The 25,230-nt window shown below is 40.4% G+C and overlaps 1 pseudogene across 1 annotated transcript; it reads right to left on the bottom strand.

Annotated features, from left to right (window-relative positions):
- Positions 1–1,067: 1,067 nt before the first annotated feature.
- On the bottom strand, positions 1,068–7,396 carry LOC306641354 (Golgi SNAP receptor complex member 2-like; annotated as a pseudogene). Its single transcript has 2 exons — positions 7,348–7,396; positions 1,068–1,814 (listed from the first exon to the last, which is right to left on the bottom strand). The product of its transcript is annotated as a Golgi SNAP receptor complex member 2-like (transcript).
- Between the last annotated feature and the right edge of the window lie 17,834 nt (positions 7,397–25,230).

The following is a 25,230-nucleotide window of genomic DNA, read 5'->3' as shown; positions in this document are numbered from 1 at the left end:
GGATATTTTATTCCTAAATCAACAGCCCAAATCATCCAACTTACCATTCTTCACTGCTTTCTAATTTTTAAGAACATTTAATTATTTATGAAGTAACAAGTATAAATGAATGCAGGGAAGACCCCAAGTTACTTATATACACAAGACACTCATCATACTTGGATGGATGGATGTAACTTACACAATCCATTCTTCCTTTTTCTTCTTTCTCTTAGTAGAAGTTAAAACCAGGTGTGCTGTACTCCTGAGCTACATCCCCAGTCCTTTTATTTTTTGAGATAAGGTCAAAGTTGCAGAGGCTGCCCTTGAACTCACGATCCTCCTGCCTCAGCCTCCAGTACTAGCAGATGAGATTACAGGTAAGTGCCATTGTGGTTTCCACATCCCCCCCCTTTTTTTTTGGTACTAGCATTAACCCAGGGGCATTTAACCACCAACTCACATCCCCAGCCCTTTTAATTTTTTATGTTGAGAAAAGGTCTCACTAAGTTGCTTGGGGCCTAAATTGCTAAGGCTGGCTTTGAACTTGTGATCCTCCTGTCTCAGCCTCTTGAGCTGCTGGGATTAAAGGCATGCACCACCTACTTTCTTAAAATGAACCGTTTCATAAGCAACCGAGAGAAGAGGCCAAGGAATAGGAATAGGAGGCATCACTGACAGAACTTCAGAACCGACATTCCGCCCACACAAGGGTTAACCAGCTTTGTGAAGAAATCTCCAGGGTTGGGGTGAGGCTCAGTGCAGAGCACTTGCCTAGTTTGTGTAAGGCCCAGGGTTCCATCCCCAGGACTACAAAATATTTACAGGAAAAGGGCTGAGGTTGAAACATCGCAAATAACATCAGAGTCTGTGTCATGCTCCTGTAAACCATTCCCAACGTGTCAGAATCAGTACCAATAGGACAGGCCTTCTAGGAATTCTTACAGCTAAGGAGAGAATGAAGAGTCACGGAGGGTCCTCACTATGTGCTCTAGAAACTTAGAAGCAATCTTCAGTGAAGCTATCTACTGCAGTTTTAGGCAAACCAAAGACCCACCATGGGAATGCAGGACTGAAGTAAGGCACTGTTGAGGTCCTAAGGGAAAACCAGCTTAGGATGCAGCTGCATCTACATTCCCACAAGAGCACAGCAGATTCTAGAACAGATCTTCTCAGCCTATTACTGGTCCTTTGTAGTAGCAGTCAATTCCACGTAGGTTCAATAGATGGGGAAAGACCTGGATACCAAGAGAGGCCACTTTATGGCTCAGGAATCTGATTACTATGGGGCTTATAATAATTCAACTCCAACAGGAAGAACCAAAAACTCAAGGAAAACCCTTGTTGTTACAATATCAATTTGGGGACACATAATCAAAATGTAAACAGAGTTTCAAACTGTTGGATGAGGCCAAAACAAAAGGCCTTCTCTCTGTTCTCCAGTAGGGACCCCACCTTCAAGGTCAGTCTCTGGGCCCTCAGTCCCTCCAGAATATTGTGCCTGCCTCCAATGTGGACATCCATGCCGTCGTGAATGCTGTGGAGGGAGGAGTTAAACTGCAGTGATTCATCCATTGGTATGGTGGTGTCAGAGTCGTTAGTAGTGAAGGTCTGAGAGAGAAGCTCCTCTCGCTGTCTCTCCTGGTGCTCCCTGGCATAGCACCAATTCTGGAAGTTTCTGAGAGCAGTCTGCAGGTGCTGGACATTATATTTTAACTGATCAACTCAAAGTTTGGCATTCTGTCTTTTGTTAGGGGGTTCCTTGCTGGACAAAATCTCCAAACATTCTAGATGGCTGAATATCTGGTCTATACTTGCTTGGATTTCATTTTCTACTATTGTTCGTTTGTTGGTACAGTGGCTTCATGTCTCTGGCCCTGCCAGCCCGGGCTCTGGCTTCCTCAGAACACATCCTCACAGCACCCAAACGTATCTTTGGCTTCTCGTTCCCATCGATGCCTCCCGAACTTCCACCAGCTTCTCACATTCTGGCTCCAGTTTCTAGTTTTATTTTTTAAACATTTGCCATTTCTCACCATACCAAGTAGCTGGCTTGACTACAGTTCTCACTCTTTTATCTGCTGTGTCAATACTTCAAAACATTCAGTCAGTAAATTCCGCCAAAAATTGTCACAATGTTTAGCTCTGTGTCGAAACAGCCCATGGCATTGAAGGAAATAAACGAATACTGAAATGTCTATCTTTGACAAAAAACAGGAAAGAACGAATACTGAAATGTCTATCTTGTGCTAGGCACTGTGCTAAAATTTATGCATATTCTATCTCCTTAAATCTCACAATAACCCATGCTCTCCTTGCTGACCATCACTCAGAGTTGAATATTTTAAATTCATTTTAAGGCAGTTTATTGAGGAGTTCCTATTTACACAAAAGATGCAGAAGAAGATTGTCTTGACAAGTGTCACTGCATGGTTTAAAGTCCTTGAACTTGTATTTGGTTTTGTGGCAAACTTGGTATGGCTCCTTTAAAATGGAATGCAGAGCATCTGGTCTCAATATACCATTTACACAGAGAAAGCAAATGCTAGAGAGGATTAGAAATGAGTGGAAGGAACCAGGCCCAGTGGCATACGCCTCTAATCCCAGCAGCTCGGGAGGCTGAGGTGGAGGATTACAAGTTCAAAGTCAACCTCAGCAATTTATTGAGGCCCTAAGCAACTTAGTGAGATCCTGTCTCAAAAAAAAAAAAAAAAAAAAGGAAAGGAGGGAAAGAAATGAAGGGGCTGGAGTGTAGCTCAATGGTAGAACACAAACAGCATGCATGAGATTCTGGGTTCAATTCCAGTACTGCGAAAAAGAAAAGAAAAGCAAAGAAAAAAAGTGGGGATTCTGATTGAGGAAGAAGGGAAAGGTCAGGGAGGCTGGGGCAGTGTCTATAAAATGCACGTTTGACACAGCACTGTCTGAATGCCTACTATATGCAAGAACAGGACTGACCATGAGATTGTTAAGGGCCCTGGAGGAGACACTACCTTTGCTAACAAGTAGCCTGAGAGTGTTAATGAGGCATTTAGGTAAGGTGCATCTAGGACTCAGCAATGAGAATGTCCTGAGGCACAGAATCAGGGCAGAGAAGGCCTGGGGCAGCCTGAAATGCAGAGAGTAAATAAAAGCCCTCATAAACAGGCCTATAACAGTCCTTAGAGGAAGTATAAATAGAGTATGTACTTTAAATGAATTATTCTATTTTTACACTAAACATTTAAAAAGAACTAGCAAATATTTTCACATTATACACCTACTGGTATTGCACAACCTGTTCTCAAAGAATGTCCTAACCTGGGACACCACCAACCATTGGTGAGAAGAGAAAGAAGCCTCCTAAAAAGCAGGAAACCACCTCCCCTAGACATTCAGAAGAATACCAGCCCAGTCAGGGAATTGTCACAGATGGAATAGATTCTCCCCACAATTATAAAACTCAGCAGTTTCATGTCTTGAATGACAATAATATAGGCAGATCCTAATTTCTACCTTAGTGTTCCTCAGTTCTTTCTCAACAACTAATTGGTAATTTACCAGTGAGTTTCTCCTTTGCATACATCTCATAGATGCTCACATAAAATGCACGTCAAACTGGGTTTTTTCAAATTAAAAACTTGCACATAGTTTTTCAAGGTATATAATGAAGCATTCTTTGAGTTCCTAAATATAAGCCTTTGTGCATTTATTCTGAGATAAAAAAGGAGGGAGGGAGGAAAGAAATAAAGAAGAAAGGAAAGTGATCTCCCCATATAATAATTGACACACACATATGCGCACACACACACATACACGCACACACACACACACACACACACACACATATTGTTGGGTGCAGTGGGAGTGTTATTACATGCTATTATTGAAAAATCAGAAACTATGTATGTCTACAGGAAACAAAAGTTGTTTTTAATTTAACTTCCCAGGATTAACCACTGCTGATGTGTTTAGGTAGACTCTCACCACTTGATTGTTTTAAAGAAACTATTGTACACCAGGCATCATGGCCGCACCTGTAACCCCAGTGACTCGGGAGGCTGAGGCAGGAGGATCACAAGCTCAAGGCTGGCTTCAGCAACTTAGTGAAACACAGTCTCAAATTTAAAAAGAATAGGATGTGAAGCTCAATGGCAGAGTTGCTCTGGATTCAATCAATAGTACTATAAAGAAAAATAAATGAATAAATAAATAAATCATCTGGTATTGTTCCAACGGAAAAATAAATAAATAAATAAAAATTTAAAGGAACTTACTGCCTCCCACCTCCTCCCAATCCTCAGGTCTAGTCCCTCTCTACCTGTTGATGAGTGGCAATAAAGAAGGGACAGCCACCCCCTGTGCCACTATACATCACTCACCCTGATCTTTCCATCCCCATGAAAGAGATGTCAACTTCCCCCTGGCTAACATCCTAATCCTCAAACTTGGAAAGTCAGATCTAAATAACCAGAAATGAACTCTTGGTTTCTTTGTTCTTATCTTACATTTAATTTTTTTAGATCTTCACAAATTAAGAATATGTTTGGTCTACACAATTACTGTTTGTTCAATAACAATTTTTAAAAAAATTTTTTTAGTTGTCAATGGACATTTATTTATTTTTTTATTGTGTGGTGCTGAGAAATGAATCCAGCTCTACCACTAGCTACAACCCCAGCCCAACCAATAACTTCAATATATGAATATTATATAATTGAATATATGTTTCTGATGGGCTGCTTTACAGGCATTTCAAGGTGTTCATAAAATTCACTTTTGTGGGGCTTCTCTGGTATAGTTGCCTCTGGAAAAGAATTTTCACCAAATTTAAGGAAGAAACAAAATTTATAGGCCTGAAATTTATACAATTTGGTTAAAAGGGGCCCTTCAAAAAAAAGTATACAAAATCATAAATGCAAAATGTAGCACAAAGTATTCAGAATGAGAAAAGAATTTACAAAGAATAACACATCTCTGAAAGCTGGTAAATATCACAAAATACAAAAAAATCATGTAATCTGTTTCTTAAAATTCATTTTGCCCCACCATCCCAGATGTGGAATACATGTGGAAAGGTACATATAGTATATATAATATATACTATGTATATATAGTATATATAAGAAATATGTAGTATATACAATCATCTAATGGTAATACAATTACAATGGAATATTAATAGGCTACATAAGGTCTAGCTCATGATTTCCAACTCACGTGTATCAATTTCATTGAAATACCTGCAGAATTGAAAACTGGGGACCTAACGGTTTACTGGCTGACCCACCACTGAAATAGTTTTCCGCGGATGAGCTTCTGGCTCTACCATTTCCTCCTCACTCCCTGCCTCCTTGCAGCATCAGTTCAGGTGACAGGCTCACGTCGCCCTTCAGTCTCTGGCTCTCTGCCCTCCTTGCACAACACCAGGCGTGCTGCCCAGCGAGCAGTAGGGCACTCTTGAAGCCTGTTCTTCCCCTGAACCCCCAGCAACTGTCTGTTTATATTGTGACTCTGAACTACCTGCTCTACTTCTCCTTAGCCAGACCCCAACATGCATGTGGCCACCTCCAATGTCACATGACTGGTGGGGCATAGTGACAAGGAGAGGAAGAGAAAGACAGTGTCCCCACACGACTGCCATCAAAATGTACTTTTGCTAATAACAGACACTCGCAGACACTACTACAGCACAATGTCCCCGGAAGGGTCCTGCCCACGGGGCCCTGATGCTGTCTCCTTAACTACCTCTGGGCACATGCTGTGTGCACTTGTTGAGGAGGACTTTTTGCAGCATCCCAGAGAGACTGGCACTCCCAGAGCAGAGAGGTAACAAGTCAAGTGTGGTCACTTCACTGGGCGACCTTGACAAAATTTACAGAAATCCTAGAGAGAGAAGTAAGAAACCAGCCAGGGCCAGGAGAAGAGAAAACAGGCCAAACATGAGCCACAGCGGAAAAGTCACAGGGAACAACTCTTTAAACTACAGGCATAGTTTGAACCACTTCTTGCAAAGGTAACTTGATCTGTTTTGACCTCAAATGAGGAGCAGCAACTAGTTATTTAAGGGTGTTGAACAGCTCTCCCAAACATAGCCAACAAAGCCAGTGAGTGCTGGGCTGGGGATATGGCTCATTTGGTAGAGTGCTTGCCTCTCAAGTAAAAGGCCCTGGGTTCAAATCCCCAGCACCACCAAAAAAAAAAAAAAAAAAAAAAAAAAAAAAGCCAGTGAGTGCTAAAAACAAACTGCCTACTAATAATTTGATAAGCCTTAAAGTTGACATTACCCAGCTACTAAAAAAAAAGAAATGCAGGCTCTGAGCATCATATAGCTGTGAAGGCAAATCCAGGTTTTGCTTTTCTCTGGCAATATAAACCCAGATAAGGTGCTTAGTTGCTTAGAACCTCAGTTTCCTCACCTGTAAAATGGGTTTAATAATATTCTTTCAATAAGATTAATTTTTATGTTGATTTTGTACCCAGCAACTTTACTGAATTAATTAGTTCTATTTATATCTGGCATGAAAAGAAACATATAGACCAACGGAATAGAATGAAGGGCCCAGAGTATATCTATATGTTTATGGTCAGTTTATATTTGACAAAGTTATCAATAATACACAATGAATAGTCTGTTCAATAAATGGTACAAGGAAAATGAAATATTCATATACAGAAGAATGCACTTGGACCATTATCTAACACTACATGCAAATGTCAACTCAAAATGGATTAAAGACTTAAATGTAATACCTGAAACTATAAAATTACTAAAAGAAAACAGGGAGAAAGTTCCACAACATTGACCTGGACTATATCATCATCATCATCATCACCATCACTGCCATCACCATCATCACCATTATTATCCATATGTTGAATATGATCCCCAAAACCGCAGGCAACAAAAATGAAAACAGATTAATGAGACTTTTCAAATTAAAATTCTGCAGAGCTAGATCAGTGGCACACACCTGTAATCCTAGTGACTCAGAAGATTGAGACAGGAGGATCACAAGTTCAAGGCCAACATCAGCAATTTAGCAAGACCCTAAGGAACTGAGTGAGACCATGACACAAACTAAAAATTACAAAGGCCTGGGGATGTGGCTCAGGAGTAAATTGCCCCTGGGTTCAATCCCCAGTACACAAAGAGCCTTGCACATGAAGGAAATAATCAATAACAACTTAAGAAACAGAAAAGATTTGCAAACCATATGCCTGATCAGGAGTTTAATATATATAAGGAACTCAACTCAATAGCAAGAAAATAAATAATCGAATTTAAAAATGGGCAAAAGACCTGAACAGGCACATCTCAAAAAAAGACAGAGTGGAAGATCACGTGTGGCAACATGAAGCTGCTCACCCACAAGCTGCTGAGCTCACATGGTTCCTCGGTGGCATCCCTGTGAGCCTCCAGGCCACTGAAGTTCATGTCAACCCCGACATCATGGTGCCAATAATACCCAAAGTAGAGTGGTCAGCGCTTCTGGAGGCTGCGGATACCACCTCTCGCCTGCAGTTGCACCTGGTGGAGGTCCCCAAAGAGCTGATGGAAGGCTACGAGAACAAGGAGACTTTTCTGAAAAAGGTGCACCACGTGCTACTGGAGGTGGATGTACTGGAGGGCACCTTGCAATGCCCGGAGTCAGGATGACTGTTCTCCAACAGCTGCGGGATCCCCAGTATGCTGCTGAATGATGAGGAAACAGGCTTAACTGCCAGGCACCAGTTTTACCTTCTGTGACTGTGTATCTTTGTTGATATAGATTTTGTTAGTTCTGCAGTGTGTAGCCCTTGACCCAATGACACACTGACCACAGTGTTCTTGAGCTCCACAATGTATTTTTTTTTCCTCAGAAAAGTAAAAATAGAACTACCATATGATCCAGAAATCCTGCTACTGGTTGTATATCCAAGAGATATGAAATTGAAATGTTGAAGAGATAAGAGACCCCATGTTCATTCAGCATTGTCCATAATCACCAAGATATGGACTCAACCTAAGTGTCTATCAATGCATAAATTGATAGAGTACATATGCACGCACACACACACACACACACACACACACACACACATACACACACCATACTATTCAGTCTTAAAAAGGAAGGAAATATTGTCATTTGTTAAAGCATTGAAAAAGGAGTACATTATACTAAGGGAAATGTCAGACCCAGAGAGGCAAATGCTGCATGATCTTAAGAGACAAACCCATAGAAACAGGAAGTGGCATGGTGGTTAGTAGGAAGTGGGGTGGATGAGCAGACATGAGTTAAAGGGTTCAAGGTTTCATTTAGGCAGGATGAGTGAGTTCCAGAGAGCTAGGGTACAGCATGGTGCCTACAGCTAATAAAAATGTGTTGAACTGTTACCTGTTAATGTTTTGCAGAAGTAGCTGCTTCAAGAACACACAACCTAGGTAACGTGATAATAAAGCCATCACCTATAGAACAGATAGTGGTAACTTCCAGTACTAATACAGACTCCAGTTAGATAAAAGTGTAAATAACTGTAAAGTTATAGACCATGAAGTTAAAGCCCAGTACTCTTGCTTTATGACTGGTGACACTGGCTTGCTGGATAATTAAGATCAAACTTAGAGATTGGAGTTAAATACAGAGGTCAAGAAAAGTCCATATTTGGGTCTTGCCCTCAACATCAGCCTGAACCCTGGGAATAAGAGAACTTCTCTAAGGAGCGTTGCAACTCTGGGTCACACAACCTCCTGATCAAGGAGATTGTTGAGACTAGAGGATGAAAAATCACCCAGTGCATCTGCTGCAGAGGAGGGTCATGGAAAAAGGGAAACATTCCATGATGTGTCTAAAGGAAGTCACCTCATCAAGAGACCCTGCCTAATCAAAGTCACTGGTGGAGCTAAGGAGCCGCTCTTAAGTTCTGTACGAGTGACCCCTGTGGGAACTCAGCTGACTCTTTAACAAGACAGGAACCAGGTCAATTTGACCAGCTTGATCTTAGATACCCAGCAAAATAGTTAAAAACAAAGTATAAGCATTCTTGGGCAGTTAAGGAAATAATAGTTAAATGTAACTTAAGATGTAGCCTGATAACTATCAAGAGAAACTGCCAGAGTCAGAAGTTTTTAGTCAGTTTAAGGCCTGCAGACCTTCCTAAGCTACACAGGTAGACTTAATCTATGTTTGCCAGTATGATTATCTATTTCTAAGTAACAGAAGTATAGAGATCTCTACTAAACACAGGTTATACCAATAAAGGGATATTTTACAAAATCAGATGACATTAAGTAGCTTAACTATATTTTCTGGGGACATCTATGACATTAAGAGTTAAATGTTGTGTTTACATTCCTGATAACCTGGACAATGTTAAAGTCCCCAAATAAAGGCCTTGTCCTCTCCAGCCTTTGCTAGGCCTAGTTATGGGAACAATTTCTCAGTTCTTCCACCTCCTGGTAAGAGATTAACTTCTGTCATTTTCATGATACTCAGTGGCATGTTTCAGATGCTACAACATTTACTTTGTACTAATCTCATTTCAGTACTCATGTCTTTTTGTTCGTCTATCATAGAAGCAGCCACCCCCAGATGACTTTACAACCTGCTCTTCCCCAACCAGGCTTCTTCCTGGGACCCGTCGATTGACCCGATTTTTTAAAAAAAAGAAACTCCAAACTGCTTGCCCTTCGCTGCCCCCATTCAGCTTTAAAGCAGCCAGAACGACCGATGCCCCTTTTCATTTCCTTAACAAGCAGTTACGGGTTCCTAAAGCTAAAGGGGGGAATGAAGCCAGAATTGGGAATAGGTAGTTAGTGTAGAAATAGGAGATCGGGTCAATTCGACCAAATGAAGCCATGAAGCCATCTGCCTCTGGAAGTTGGAGACTGCCCCTGGAAGAATGGAATGTCAAGGATCTCCAGAGGCCATTGATTACCGAATATACCGGCATTTATCAAGGACTGTTTATCAAGGACTGCAAACAAGGGGCTGCTAATTGGTGCCCCCTGGGCTCTTGCCTGCCTGAAATGGCCTAGTCACCTTCATCAGGGAAAGAGTAAGTGCTGTACAGGTACTAATGCTCAGGCAACAATACCAGTCCCTCCACCAAGGAAATAGCTTTGGAGAAGAGTATATAGAGACAGAAGTTCCATGATTAGAACTTGCCAGAAAAGAAAATGGGGAAATGAAAGAATGGACATTTTTTTAAAGCTGACTGTTTTATCTTAACTCCCTAAGGTCACCCTCCCAGTTACCTCAACTCCCTAAGGTCTCCCTCCCATTGTCTCAACTCCCTAAGGTCACCCTCCCAGTAATGGGAACAAAGCCCCTAAAGCTGTTCCAAGAAATAGCCCCAAACAGAGAGTAAAAGAGTGAATTGAGCCAGATAGCTAGATAGTGCTCAAACAGTAGGATTACCAGAAACTATTGACCAGAATCTACGCCCTGTAGTAAAACATTGTGAAACATGTTGTATGCTATCAGCAAACCCAGACCCCCTTTGAAATTTCCCAGCAGCTTTTTTCCCTTTTTCCCTTTCATGTGCGACCCCTCCCGATGTGTGGCCTCTGCCTTTATAAACCTGCAAGATTTTCTGCTAGGGACTCGACTCCTCGAGTTGGGTCCCAGCACGCCGGAATAAACACCTCTTGTGGTTTGCATCAAAAAAAAAAATGTGTTGTATACTTTAAAATGGCTTTAAATACTTTTTAATGTTCTCACCACCCAAAGGAAAGGGCAACCATGTAATGCAACATACATGTTAATTCAGTGGATTTATTTCACAATGTGTATATAAATATCATGTTGTACATCATAAATACAATTTTTATCAATTATACCTTAATAAAGCTGAGTAAAAATTAAGAAATACAGAAAATGAAAAATAACCAATAGCAGAGGGCTAGGCTCCTCTCCCAAGAACTAAGCCCCACCACATGCCAAACTACCATTCAATAATCACACCTAATTTCTTTTTACTTTTAAGAAACTTTTAAGCAAGTTTTACCAGGGAATTGAGTGTTTGCATTTCAAAACACCATGGATTTCCTGGGTTCTCTCCCCTCATGCTCATTCTTGTATGTTCCCTCCACATGTCAACATTAAGAACTAGCTACCCATTGCTCAGCAGGGTGGTGTGCACCTGTAATCCCAGAGGCTCAGGAGGCTGAGGCAGGAAGATCCTGAGTTCAAAGCCAGCCTCAGCGACTTAGAGAGGCCCTAAGCAACTTAGCAAGACCCTGTCTCTAAATAAAACATAAAAAAGGCTGAGAATGTGGCTCAGTGGTTAAGGGTCCCTGGGTTCAAGTCCCAATTTAAAAAAAGAGAAAGACCTAGGTACCCATCTTGTTTCATGCCCTTTGGCACTGAAGCATGAGGCCTTGTGGGATGAAACAGTAGGGCTCTGAGCAAGCAAGGCTCTTTGCTGTCTTAGTCTACTTTCCAATAGTATAACAAATAATCAAGATAATCAGCTTATAAGGAAAAAAGGTTTATCTGGGCTCATAGTTTCAGAGGTTTCAGTGCATGAACAATTGACCCATTGTTTTGGGTCTGTAATGACACATCATGGTGGGAGACATGACAGAGTACACTGTCCATCTCATGGCCAGGAAATGAAGAAGGAAAAGGAAGAAGTGGGGGTCCCAAAGTCCCCATCAAGGGCACACCCTCAGTGACCTAAGACCTCCCACGAGGCTCCACCTCTCAAAGGCTCCCATTTCCCAACAGCACCATAGCCCGGGGACCAAGTCTTTAACAGGTGGGCTTTTGCGGCAACATTTCAGATCTAAATTAAAGTACACCTTGTTCATTTCAACAGTTTTTCCATTATTATTACTTTGAAGTTTCTATTCTAACTGTGGTACATCCATTAAGAGGTGCTTTTACAGGAGGCATCACAATACCAGACTTTAAATACTACAGAGCTATTGTACAAAAACGGCATGGTATCAGCACTGAAGCAGAAAAGACCAATAGAACAGAACAGAAGACACAGAGGCAAACCCTGTAAATACAGCTATCTCATATTAGACAAAGGTGCCATAAACATACACTGGAGAAAAGATAGCCTCTTCAACAAATGCTGCTGGAAAACTGGAAATCCATATGTAGCAAAATGAAATTTAACCCATGCCTTCCACCCTGCACAAAACTCAAGAACCTAGGCATAAGACCAGAGACCCTGGGTCTACTAGAAGAAAAAGTAGGCCCAACTCCTTTTTTGTCATGTCACCTAAGGAACCAAATTTCTCAACAAGACTCCTAAAGCACACAAAGTAAAATCAACAATTAATAAAAGGATTGGTATCAAGCTAAAAAGCTTCTTCACAGCAAAGGAAATAATCAAGAATGTGAACAGACAGCCTACAGAATGGTAGAAAGTCTTTGCCACCTGCACCTCAAATTAGAGCATTAGTCTCCAGGATATATAAAAAACTCAAAATATTTAACACCAAAAAAACAACCCAATCAATAATAAATGAGCAAAGGAACTGAAAAAGCATTTCACGGAAGAAGAAATACAGTCATATATAAAGCAGTTCAATTCACAATAGCTAAGCTATGGAACTAAACTAGGTGCCCTTCAACAGATGAATGGATAGAGAAAATGTGGCATATATGCAGAAAGGAATATTACTCAGGCATAAAGAAGAATGAAATTATGGCATTTGCTGGTAAATGGATGGAACTGGAGACTATCATGCTAAGCAAAATAAGCCAATCCCAACAGAACAAAGGTCAAACCAAAAAAAAAACAAAAAAAAAACAAAAAAAAACAAAGAATGTTCTCTCTGATACATGGATGCTAATTCATAATGGGGGTTAGGGGGGTGCTGGTAGGGAAGACATCATGTACAACCACAGGAAAGGGAAGTTTTACTCCACATATGTAGAAATATGCCAAAATACACTCTACTGTCATGTATAACTAAAAAGAATTAATTTTTTCTTATTTTGGTTGTAGATGGACACAATATCTTTGTTATTTACTTATATGTGGTACTGAGGATCAAGCCCAGTGCCTCACACATGCTAGGCAAGAGCTCTACCACTGAGCCACAAACCCTGCCCCCAAGGATAAGTATTTTATAAGAAGTGCTTTAAAAAAATTTAATGATTTGAAACCATATTTTTTTTACTCCCCACAGTTTTACATTCCAGCGAATAAACTTATTGAAATTACAAATTGTCTTTATTTTGTTTTTACTCTTCAAGTTTCATCTTCTCTTAGTAAATTCACATATTAATTGTTTTGTTGTTTCTGCTAATTTGAGTTGATATGATTAAAAAGACAAAAGTTTGCTACTAATTCCTTATGGCTGCTAAATACAAAATTTCTAACCCTGCCAATCACTATTTTCTTTAAATAGTTTATATTTCCTTCCCCTAGGTTCACACAGGCATGATTTCATCCAATTTTCATTTGTATCACATTTCCCTATGAAAATAGCTAAACAGCTGAAATCTCAAATCAGTAACAAATTGTTGCTATTTGGGAATTTTCTGACCCTGAACTTGATCTCATTGCACTCTCTCTCCTACACAGGTAAAGGGGTCCTTTTCAGGACACCTTCCCTGACTCACATAGCTCAGCTGATTCCCTATTTTAGGGCTTTTGTTTGTTTATTCCAAGAATTCCCAAATTTTTAGGAGTTTTAGCTTTAATGTATATATAATTTGTATAACTATCTATTAGGTATATAAATATGATGTTAAATTCTCTTTTAAATATGGCACATTTCTAATTTAAATGAGATGAAAGCTACTTTTGTGTTGAAATGTTGATTCTCCCTATGATCATGGAAACTGGTCTCCAGGTTAGAGAAATGATTCTCTTGGAGAAGCTGACTTTCTGGTACAAACCATCACTCTCAGGTCAGCGCATGCTGTAAGTTTTTTCAAGGTGCATTTCATTTTGCCAAGAAACTTTGCACCGTTTGCAAGGGACATTGAGAATCATTCACAACCACCTGTTTAGGGGAAGTTTTCGGTTTCAGTTTGGTTTACTTTTTTAATCTTAGGACATCTTTAGAGAGCTTACTGGTAAAAAAAAATGCCAAAGGTAAGTTCGTCATCTTCTGATAAGTCCTGATTTTAAAAATAGATTATTTAGGTTGTTAAAAGGCAGTTCTGGAATGTTCAGATTTTGAGGACCAGAATGAGAAAAGCAGAAAATGATCATGTTCTCATCTGGAGAGAGTATTTTGTTTTACTTGGCTTACTTGAAGTTTGAGAATCTAATAAACCAGTTTTTAATGGTTGTTTCTTTGAACTAGGACAGGCAGGCCATGTTGTGACTGGCAGACCTATCTATACTGTGGGTTAACTCTAAAGACAAACATACAGCTGATACACTTTATAAGATTTGAATTTTAAGAAAAAGCAAAATAAATTTTTAAAAGTCATTTTTAAATGTTTTATAAAAAACAAATTAACTAAAAAATTAAATACAATCATCACACATTTAACCTGAATCTTATTCTCTTATTTTCCACCATTTCTAAAATATTATATATAATGGGTGGTAATATACCATAGTGGATGATATTATGTTGAAGAAACAATTTCACCTCATCAAACTTTCACCATTAATTCCAGGGTTAATATACCAATTATCCTGTTGCCCTTATCTTTATGAGTCTCCAAAGGGCAGATCACCTAAGTGGGGTGATTAGATTTAATACCACATCTTTGAAACCAAAGTCCTGTTTCAACAGTCTTTAAAAAATACACACACACACACACCCTGAATGTTAAATCTTCTATATAATTTACTAAAAAAGTTACCCATAACAAGGCTTCAAGCACAATTATTTATCTCCTTTACCATATAGAAATCTAAGCTCTATTCAGATTTCTTAATGGACTAAGAAAAGAGAACCTTCATTTAGGTGGTAATAAAAAGCATAAAAAATTTAAACTGGCATACATGCTTAAGAAGGAAAACATTTCTTATATGGTTCACATGAACACACACTCTAAAAAGAGGAACTGGCCAAAGGTAACTGACAAATCTTAGCAGATGAGTTGTATGTCTCACTAATCATGTCACCTACAAAATTCAAAGATGAAATGAATGAAGTTTTCTTTTTCCTAAAATTTAAATTTACGAAGATAGTCCTTGTCCTCCTTATTAATTGTTTTCCTTCATTCCAGACCTCAAAAAAGTTAATTTTTTGAAATTTTCTTTAATCTCCAGGGCAACTTCATTCAGTCTAAGCTTCTTAGACTTAGACTTTCAGCTGTACACTGGGACAGCTGAAAGCTGTCTGTGGCTCTGAACCCAGGCTGCACATTTAAATCAGCTCAAACAACTTCTAAAAGAACTAATCCTTTGACCCAGCCTCTGGAGAGTCTGATTCAATTGTTTTGGGGTGCAGTCCCCAGCACTTATCCTTTTTAAAATTCTTCAGGTGATTCTACTGACCAATCAAGGCATCACCAGGGTTCTGGTTCCCAAACTCTGCATCCATCTATCTATTTAACATTCACTTAGCTAACCTGTCCAATGTCTCGACATACTGATTTGCCAGGGTTCCCCACACTTAGAGGTTTCAGACAACAGACATTTATTCTCTTACATTTCTAGCTGTCAGAAGCCCAAAGTTGAGATTGCAATAGGATAATTTTTCAGAATCATCTCAGTGCCTCTCCTGGCCTACCATAGGTGCTGGTAATGCTTGGTTCTGTGCCTCATGCTGCATAGCTCCAGTCCCTGTCCTGTCCTCATGTGGTCTTCCCCTGTGTCTGTGTGTACCTTTTCCTGCTCTGTCTCTTACAAGGATGCCCTAATCCAGGATGCATTCATCTCAAGATCTTTAATTACATTTGCAAAGACTTTTTTCCAAAAGGGATCATCTGCTGAGGTTCTGAATGGATTCATCTTTTGGTGACCACTATTCAACCCACTTCACCAGAGGTATCACTTTTATCTAAAGTTTCTCACCAAAAGACTCGGGGACAGGTTATAGGATAAGTAAGAAGCATATTGCACAGAGTAAGACAGACCATCAGGATGTCAGCTGCCATGCAGGGAGGACCAGAGACAGAAGAGAGAACAGAGCAAGAGTGTGCCAAGCTGGCTGCAGGCCGACTCCCACAGGCAACTTAGAACTCAACTGTCAGTCAGGTCATCTGTCCTCAAGCTACAGACTCAGTGAGTCCAGCAAGAGCAACCACTGTGGTGCACACTGCACCAGTGCCCACTCTGTGCAGGAATGAAGAAGTGTATGTCATGTGTCCTCCAAAAAGAGGAACCACAGTTTGCAAAGGCTGACCAGGAGGACCTCTCAAGAAGTTGTGCATTCCCCAACCCTGAAAAAAGGTCTTCCTTCATTATATTCAATAATCAGATTGCATTCTTTACCCCTCTGCTTCAAAGAAAAACAGAGCCTCATACTTAATGAATTTCTAGGCATCTTATTAACACATATAGCAAAACAGGAGAAAGATGATAATGCCTACTGCAGCTGATATTTTGTATGCCAATCTATGCTACTTCCTTCTTTTCAAAATTCTGTTCCATGTCTTCACTCTCTCAGGATCCCCATCCCCCCAGGTCTAAGAACCAACCCTGTCCACACATTTCTCATTTTAACAGGGTCTGCCTGTGCTCGTGAATAGATTTACCCCAGGCATCCCTAAATCTTTTTAGTTCTAGGCCCAGCTCATCACAGGCAAAAATCCTGCCACAGCTTGATGCTTTTAACTGAGAGAATTATATGAGCTACCTCTAGTTAATGCTGCTTCTCATGTACTCATTTAATTTATTTCAGGACTATTTAAAAAATGAGAACAAGAAAGAAGGAAAAATAGAATCAAAGAAATGCTTCCTATCCTGAATAAGAATTGCATGCCCACTGTTGAAATACTATGACATTTTGCATAACCAATCTACAAAGGGGCCTACCAACAATACAGCTGTCCCTCTTATCCTCAGGAGATTGGTTCAGGGACCCACCCCCATGGACACCCCAAATCCTCAAATGTTTAGGTTCCTTATATACAATGGCATAGTATTTGCTTAAACCCTATGCACCTCCCCCTGTGTAGTTTAATTCATCTCAACATGACTTGTAATACTAAGACAATGTACACGGTATGTAAATAGTTGTATTGTTTGGGGAACAATGATAATTTTTAGAACCTGCACATGGTTCAGTACAGATGAAATTTTTCCCTGAATATTTTCAGTCAGTGGTTGGTTGAATTTGCAAATGCAGAATCCACAGCAAGCAAGGACAGACTGTGCTTTTTACATAAATGGTGAGGGCAAAAACCCTCTCTGACATCCACTGGTTTCTTCGCTTCTTTAAACACCTGGACACTGACCAGGACATGCTGCTTGTTGGTAAGAGGAGGAGCTATAAATGGAGAGGTGGCTTGGCTTCATCAGCAGCCTGAAGTAACAAGACCTTCAGACAGTGCCACCATTACTGGGTGACTTGGGTCTCGGGGGCTGCACTAGTGATATGTGAGGTTATGCCTGAGGCCACTGACATCACATTCCCTGTTCCCTCTCACAGTGATGGGAACAGGTGTCAGGGTTGTCTTCTACTGGCTGACCCAGTCCTTCCAGAAGCATCGACACAGTTGCCCAAAAGAGGAAGATTCTGCCCTGGACTCCCACGTGGACTTCTGTCAGAAGGCACCCTCTCCTTTCCATCCCCACCCCATTTTACTGAAGCCCTCACTTTTGCAGCCTTCAGTACCAGGCCCTCAAATCACCAGTCCACTTAAATTCAGCTCTACTCAGAAAGTACTTGCAAACTGAGTATTTGATAAGAAACTGATAACCAGAATACAAAGAATTCCTACCATTCAGCAAACCAAACTAAAGTGGCAAAGGACTTGAATAGACGTTTCTCTGGTGAAGATACATGCATGGTCAAAAAACACAAGAAAAGATGCTGAACATCACTAATCATTAGGGAAATGCAAATCACAGCCATGAGATACCACTTTAGAGCTACTTATTAAGAAAAAAACTAAAAGCATCCATAAGGATGTGGAGAAATGGATACCCTTGTGCATTACCACATGACCCAGAATTTGCTCCTCTGGGTTTATACCCCCAAACACTGAAATTATGAAACAAATTCTGATACCAAGTGACCACTGAGAGATGAATGGAAGCACACACGACAGAATTCTAACCTCAGAAAGAAGGAAATCTGACACACGCTACAACACGTTAGCATGACGAGAATGTTGAGACATCTGTGCTCAGTGAAACAAGTTGGTCACAAGAGAACTAGCAAGCATGATTCAATGCATGTGAGGTACCACCTACAGCAGCCAAATTCATGGAGACGGGGCAACTGTGGTCGCCAGGGTCTGGGGAGGGGATTAGAAATACATTTTATTGTGTATGTTTGAAGTTTGGGGGGAGAGTGATTAGTATTTAATAGGTGGACAGTTTAGTTGGGAAAGATAAAAAGTTCAGGAGATGGGTGGTGGGAAAGTATTTAATGCCACTGACTGTACGCTTGAACATGATTAATGATAACTTTATGTTATTTATATTTCACCACAATAATTACATATAAAAAGCAGTCACCCAAGTCCAGAAATTATCTGCACTATAATATTAAATTCAAAATTGTGACAGATTGTTGACATCCGTTTCACTCCTGGACAATGCTGGAAAAAAAAATCACAATTTACCTTTCAAAAAATAGCAAAAAATAAAGAAGAGGGGAGAAATAAAAGCTCTTTTTCTCACTCCTCCTAAGTGCTACACAATGAGGTAAGCTTGAAACTACATTTAATATTAAAAATAAAATTTCATGTATGCAGCATCCTACATGTCCTTTTATGCCTGGTTTTTCATTTGGCATACTGTAATTTTTCCATTTAGAATGTGGCTGATGGCTGTTAGTCCCCATTCTCCCTTTTACCCTGCCTTGTATTTGGTGCCTCACCTTCTGCTTCATTCAGCAATCCCCCAGCACTGGTCCCTCCACCCACACACCTAAGGAATAGAAGGGAGTCTGAGAGAGACTTCCTGGGGTTTACATTGTTAGGAACAACAATTGTAAGGCACAACAGAATTGATGGCCCTTTCAATAGCCCAAGCTTTGGTCTCCCCAACACAATTAATGACCACAGAAAAGTGCTTTAGCTCTTAGAAAAGCCTCCTTACCAACCCTCAAAAGATAAAGTCCAATGCAGACTGCAGAGTCAGTGCTGTCACAGGGACATGGGGACATGGGGACACTGGCTCTAAAGCACTGCCACTCATCACCAGTACTATTCTAAAAACCAGATTCTGCAGGAAGGGGGCAAGGCAGTGGATACAGGAAGATGGGAACACACACTCTAAGAGAGAAAAATGTAATGGGGAGTGTAACAATCAAGGCTGGAAGCTTATCTCACACTTTGTATCTAAAATTAGACCTCCAAAAAACACAGCAGCCAAAGTGCAAAAATATACTTAGCGATAGAAAAATAGAGAAGGGTCAAGTGGTTGGTGTATAACCTAAAAATCTTAACATCATGTCATTTACAAAACACTTAATATTAACTAATCCTTAATTTTTAAAATAATAAATCATCCAAATTATTATAATCAATGCTTTTATATGAAAAACAAGTACTTCATAAATAATGAAAACAGCTCAAGTTGTAATCATATGAATGGTTTCCTTCATTACATAGACATTTGTATCATCTATACCATTTACCATTGTCTACAGTATTTGCCATCCTGGACCTCCAGTCCTGCTTAATACACCTTGAAATTTTTCTCAAATCCCAACACACAGTCCCGTCCTTCCCTTTTTGTGAATGACTTGTGTACACATGCAGCACTCTCTACTCCTGGGATATGCGCGGTTGGACAGGCCTTCAAAGGTTTTGATTGCTTCATAAAGAAGAATCATCTATCCAATCTCTGCAGCATGCAAGAAGTCTCTTATCCCCGACCACTCTGTCAACATTCATCCAAGGAAAATATACTTGATCTTATGTTCAGGGAGAGAAAGTGATAGAGTCACTTGGACAAAGCACAAGTTGCAGTCTTGGTGTTCCCATTCCCTTACAGTCTGATGCCACTAGATGGCACTTTTGATTCCAGTTTGCTCCCTGATCCAGGGGATGGGTGTATCAATTGATCCAACCTTATAATAAGCTCTTGCCCCATGAAGAACTTCATTAAACCCTGACAGACTTTATAGAAACATCAGAACATCTATATTCCTATCATCTCCAGATTTAAATGCCAAATTGTATAATAAATGTCCTCCCTCTTACAGTGTTCTCTTGTCTTTCCTCCAAATACCGATATCCAACCTTTCCTGCTGTGGCTCTCAGCCTGCCTCTGTGAAACCCTCACTATTAACTCTAGTCAGAGCCTCCCATAAGGTGTGGCAATCTGGAAAATCCTCTTAGGTGCCACCCAAGAGAACAACTGGGCAGAGATGAAAAGGAAACTCTACCCCCATTTTGAGATTTTTTTAAAAAACAATGCACTACAAAATGCAGGGAAGATAATGTTTTGACAGATTTTCTTATCTGTAACTTATTAGGTAGGTACTTTCATTTAAACCTCCCAACGCATATATGGGACCATCCTGCTTTTGAACTGAGGAAGCTAAGGTTCACAGGAGGTAAGTGCTCACTCAAGAATGGGCACTCAGAATTTCTGGATCCAGGACTAGAGCCTCATCCTCTTCTTCAAGTCCCCAACACTATGGAACCTGGACCCAACGAAGGTGATAAGAGAGCTCCCAACGTAAATATACACAGAGGTCAATATCCTGTAACACTAATGTAAGGGTCAAAATGGGATAATCCACCTCTGGATAAGCAGATGGCTCTTGTCTTCACCTATTGGTGCTCCATCTGCCCCATAAACACATAAACACATATATTAGGCTGCACATTCCTTAATTTGTTCAACTTTTTTTTCCTCCTTCAAAATGACCAATACTGTTAATTTTTAAAAGATTTCAGTTATGTCAACATTTGGAAGAAGCAACATATGTTGACACATGATCATTGGTTCTTTGCTTCTCCCAGGGGATCTCGGTCTGGGTTCTACATTGATCTCTCTTTTTCTGTACCATAAGAGGATTTTATAGAAGTCTGGAACAATGACCAGTATAGAATCCTCAGAGGGGAGCAGAATATAGATATTAGATTTTTTCCAGATTTTTATTGTACATTATAGTTGTACCTAACAGTGATATTAGTTGTTACATATTTGTACATGCACCCAATATAACAATGTAATTTGGCCATCATCTCTTTTTTAAAAATTTTTAAAATTTGCTCTAATTAGTTATACATGATGGTAGAATGCATTTTGACACATCATACATAAATGGGGTAGGACTCTTCATTCTTCTGGTTACGCTTTGTTTCTAAGTGGGCCTCAAATCTCTGTGCCCACCCTTAAATGAGAGATGGCTCCACTGGCTGTCACTGGAAGGAAGGGCTCCCCACGTGGTGGGAAAAGGCACTCGGTCACCACAAGGACACAAGACTGGTTATATATGGGGACATGGGGGTGATCAAATAAGTAAAGCTATAGGAGAAAACAGGAGTTTTGTCACCTACAGAAAAGGGAGCTACAAATCTGTAGAAATACAGATATTGGCATGAACTCCATTTCAAAATATATATTGACATAGGAATTAGTATTTCTCACACACACACAATTTCCTAGCTCTGTCCCACTGAAAGAAACTAGGAACAATGACACACCAATAACAACAAGTACACGTAATATCCTAGTGCTTGGTTTCTAAATGCCATTCTTCACTAAAATGAACCAGAGGTCCTTGGAGAAAATGTCAGGGAAAATATCAGATGATCCTGGAGCATCTTATTGTGCCAGAAATAAAGAGCCAACCCAAAGAATGAAGAAATTGTGTCAAAAGGACACAGAAACTTGCTTAAAAGGGCTTCCAACTGGTGAGGGATGGGACAATTTAAACATCAAAATAAATAATGATAGTGATAGATTAATACTCCTTGAACGAAATAGTCCATGCTGGAAAAAAAATTAGGTAAACAAACAAAACATTGAATACATATACAGTTTCTAAATATAGCCAACAAATTTCTTATTAAAGTCATTTGACAGGAGAGAAGCCTGGGAGATTGGACCTTAACCAAATAATGAAAGTTGACATCACCAGTATTTGGCACCAATGGAAACGTGTGTCACCTGATAGGATGCAGTGGAAAGAACACAGCATCGCTTCCAAGAAATTCCTGCTGGCAATGCCTAACCTGACTACAATCATGGAGACACATCACACGAACCCACATGGAGGAACATTAACTGTCCTTCAAGAGAGTCATGGAAGTCACCGAACAACTAAGGAATCGTTCCAGGTCAGTGGAAGCTAAAGAGATGTGACAATTGAATGCAGGATATAATTCTAGACTGAATCCTTTTGCAATAAAGGGACAACTGGCAAAACTGTAATGGGATCTTAGGATAAGATAACAGTGATAAATCAATATTAATTTCTGATTTTCACGGGGACATTGTGGCAATTTACTCCCAAATGGTGCCAGGGTAAAAAAAAAAAAAAAAAAAAAAAAGGTTCATTGTAGTTTACTTAAAGTTTTTTTTTATAAGTTTGAAATTATTCCCCCTATTTTTTTTAGACTGTACAGAAAGAGCAGAATAAATGATTTGATGCAGCAGGAGACTATTTCTTCACCCAGCTCCACTGCTAGTTTGATCCTATACCAGAGAGCGATCACAAAGTGGTGGGGGGGTCTTTCCACCACAAAGGACCTGAAAATACATTTATTTAGAAAGGAAGTTTTATGGGATATACAGGAGGGATGTACATTATCTTGCTTCATGGACCAAGGACCAGAGGGCTAAGAAGAAACACCAATGTCTACAAGGCCATTAGAGTTCCGTAGGGTATAAAAGCTCTACAGAGTCTTTAAGGCACAAAAATACAACGTCAGTCAGGAGTGCTACGAGGACAGGGGCTGGGCAGCACAGCAGGACCCCAGAGCAACCTTCGGATTTAAATGGGTTTCATGAACAGGCTGCCAAAAGGAGTTGTGTGGCTGTTGTGTTGGCCCTTCCAGGAAGTTTCCTAGCCCTTCTTCTGGGTGTAGATGCTGCTCCACTCCTTGCAGTAGTGATCTGTTTGAGGAATCCACTGTGACCTGTAACACCCCATCTAAGAGCTTCCTGAAATATTTATACGATGCAAGAAAAAAGAAGCTCTCTTTGCACTGTGGCCACCTGGCTAAGGGCATGCAGCCACGTTCTATCCACCTCAGAGAAGGCCTACGTGCAGAAGAGAGAACAAGAACAACATGCAAAGGGGCGACAGACAATGGGGCACACAAAAGCCACCGTCCTACCATTCTAAGACTCTGCCTTTCTTCCTGAAGCTCCTTGGACTCGGCTTCTCTCATTTGCCCCCCAAGACTCATGATTGATTCAGCTGCCATCTTGGAAAAGGCTGCTGGTGTAAATTACTCACCTGAATCCTCAGCACCCATGCCCATGTGTTTGGGGGAGGATATGCTGGTTTTCCAAGCCCTATGACCTGCTAGATGAACCAGCCACTCAGGTCCCAGAATGGTGGAGTTTGGAGATTCAATTTCACAGTCCAGAGAGGTGGGAGTGGCCTTCAGACTTCTCTGCTCCCGTTACCTAACCACAAAGGATCACTTCTGCAGGGTCTGGGTTTATGGTTCTAGTGTTAAATCCTGCTGGATACATTGCTCCCTTGTGCACATATCAATCGCTTTACTTTTACACACCTTGTCTCTTCAGTTACGTTGTAACAGCTTGAAGGACAAGACTCTACACTTCATTTCCCTCTCCTTGTCAGGAGCTAAATAGACAATATACAAGGTGGTTATAAGAAGTGTAAAAAGAACGGTAGAGCCAAGGCTCAGTGAAAAAAGAAAGGAGAGCAGGCCAGTGTGCCACTAAAAACAGACGGCATGCAGGACAGACGTCTAAGAAATACTGGGTGAATGAAGTAACCTTGTCTTCTCCCTCCTGTGAAACCACCAGCAACAATGAGCCAATCACATGCTAGGGGCAGGCACGCTAGCACCGAGCAGCGGCTGCCAAGGCCAGACATGGCTTTGCCACCTGGTCTGGTCATGGTTCCTGGTCAACTCATTAGGAAGCTTGGTGGGGAGGTTATGCATGACTAGGTCTGTCTCACATGAGTGCGCTTCAGAAAAAAGGACCAGTGGGCTGGAGCAGAAAAATGTGAAAGGGCGATGCCGATCCCATTTCCTATGGCAGAGTCAATGTACAGGGGTTGCTTTGTCTTCACATTGAGTGCTTTTTACTGTCCATCATGTTACTACAAGCAGCCTGCACCTCTGTGATGCACACCTATAATCCCAGCAGCTCCGGAGGCTGAGGCAGGAGGATGGCGAGTTCAAAACCAGCCTCAACAAAATAGAGGTGTTAATCAACTCAGTGAGACCCTGTCTCTAAATAAAAAACGAAAGAGGGCTGGGGATGTGGCTCAGAGGTCAAGTGCCCCTGAGTTCAGTCCCCTGCCACCACCAAAAAAAGAAAAGAAGAAAACAAGCAGAAGCAACTGGGATAGCAGTCTTTGCTAGACAACATCATAATATCCACAGGAACGTAAGAGCTCAACTATATGCTGTTTATCACTAGTGCTACTATAAAACAGAGCTCTTTTGTATTAGTGTTCAGAAGTTGCCCTGGAATAAATACTACTTAGGCAACGCTACACAATTTGTATAAGAAGATATTAATGACGTGACAGATTTTGAATTCTTTTTATCAATTGTACTAAGACTCTGTAACTCAAAAAGTATGATGCAATGTCTGATTTCATTATAAATGAAATTATCAGTTTCTTCTCAAACATAAAAATTAATCTTTAAAACATCAAGGTAACATTACTCAACTTTAAAGAAGAATGAAATCATGGCATTTGCTGGTAAATGGATGGAGTTAGAGAATATCGTGCTAAGTGAAATGAGCCAGACACAAAAACCAAAGGCTGAATATTTCCTCTGACATGTGGATGCTAATTCACAATAATGGGATGGGGGTAGGGAAGAATAGAGTGATTTTATAGGGAGAGGGGAGAGAAGGGAGGGGAAGGGGTATGGGGGTAGAAATGATAATAGAGTAAAACAGACATTATCACCTCATACGACTGCATGATTGATGTTATCCTACACTATGTATAATCAGAAAAATGAGAAATTACACTCTATGTATGCTCTATTAAAATGTATAAATGTATTCTACTGTCATGTACAACAAATTAAAACAAATTTTTAAAATTTTTAAAAC

This window comes from Sciurus vulgaris (assembly GCF_902686455.1).
Source record: "Sciurus vulgaris genome assembly, chromosome: 12".
Taxonomy (NCBI): domain Eukaryota; kingdom Metazoa; phylum Chordata; class Mammalia; order Rodentia; family Sciuridae; genus Sciurus; species Sciurus vulgaris.
This window is presented reverse-complemented; position numbering and strand designations above follow the sequence as displayed.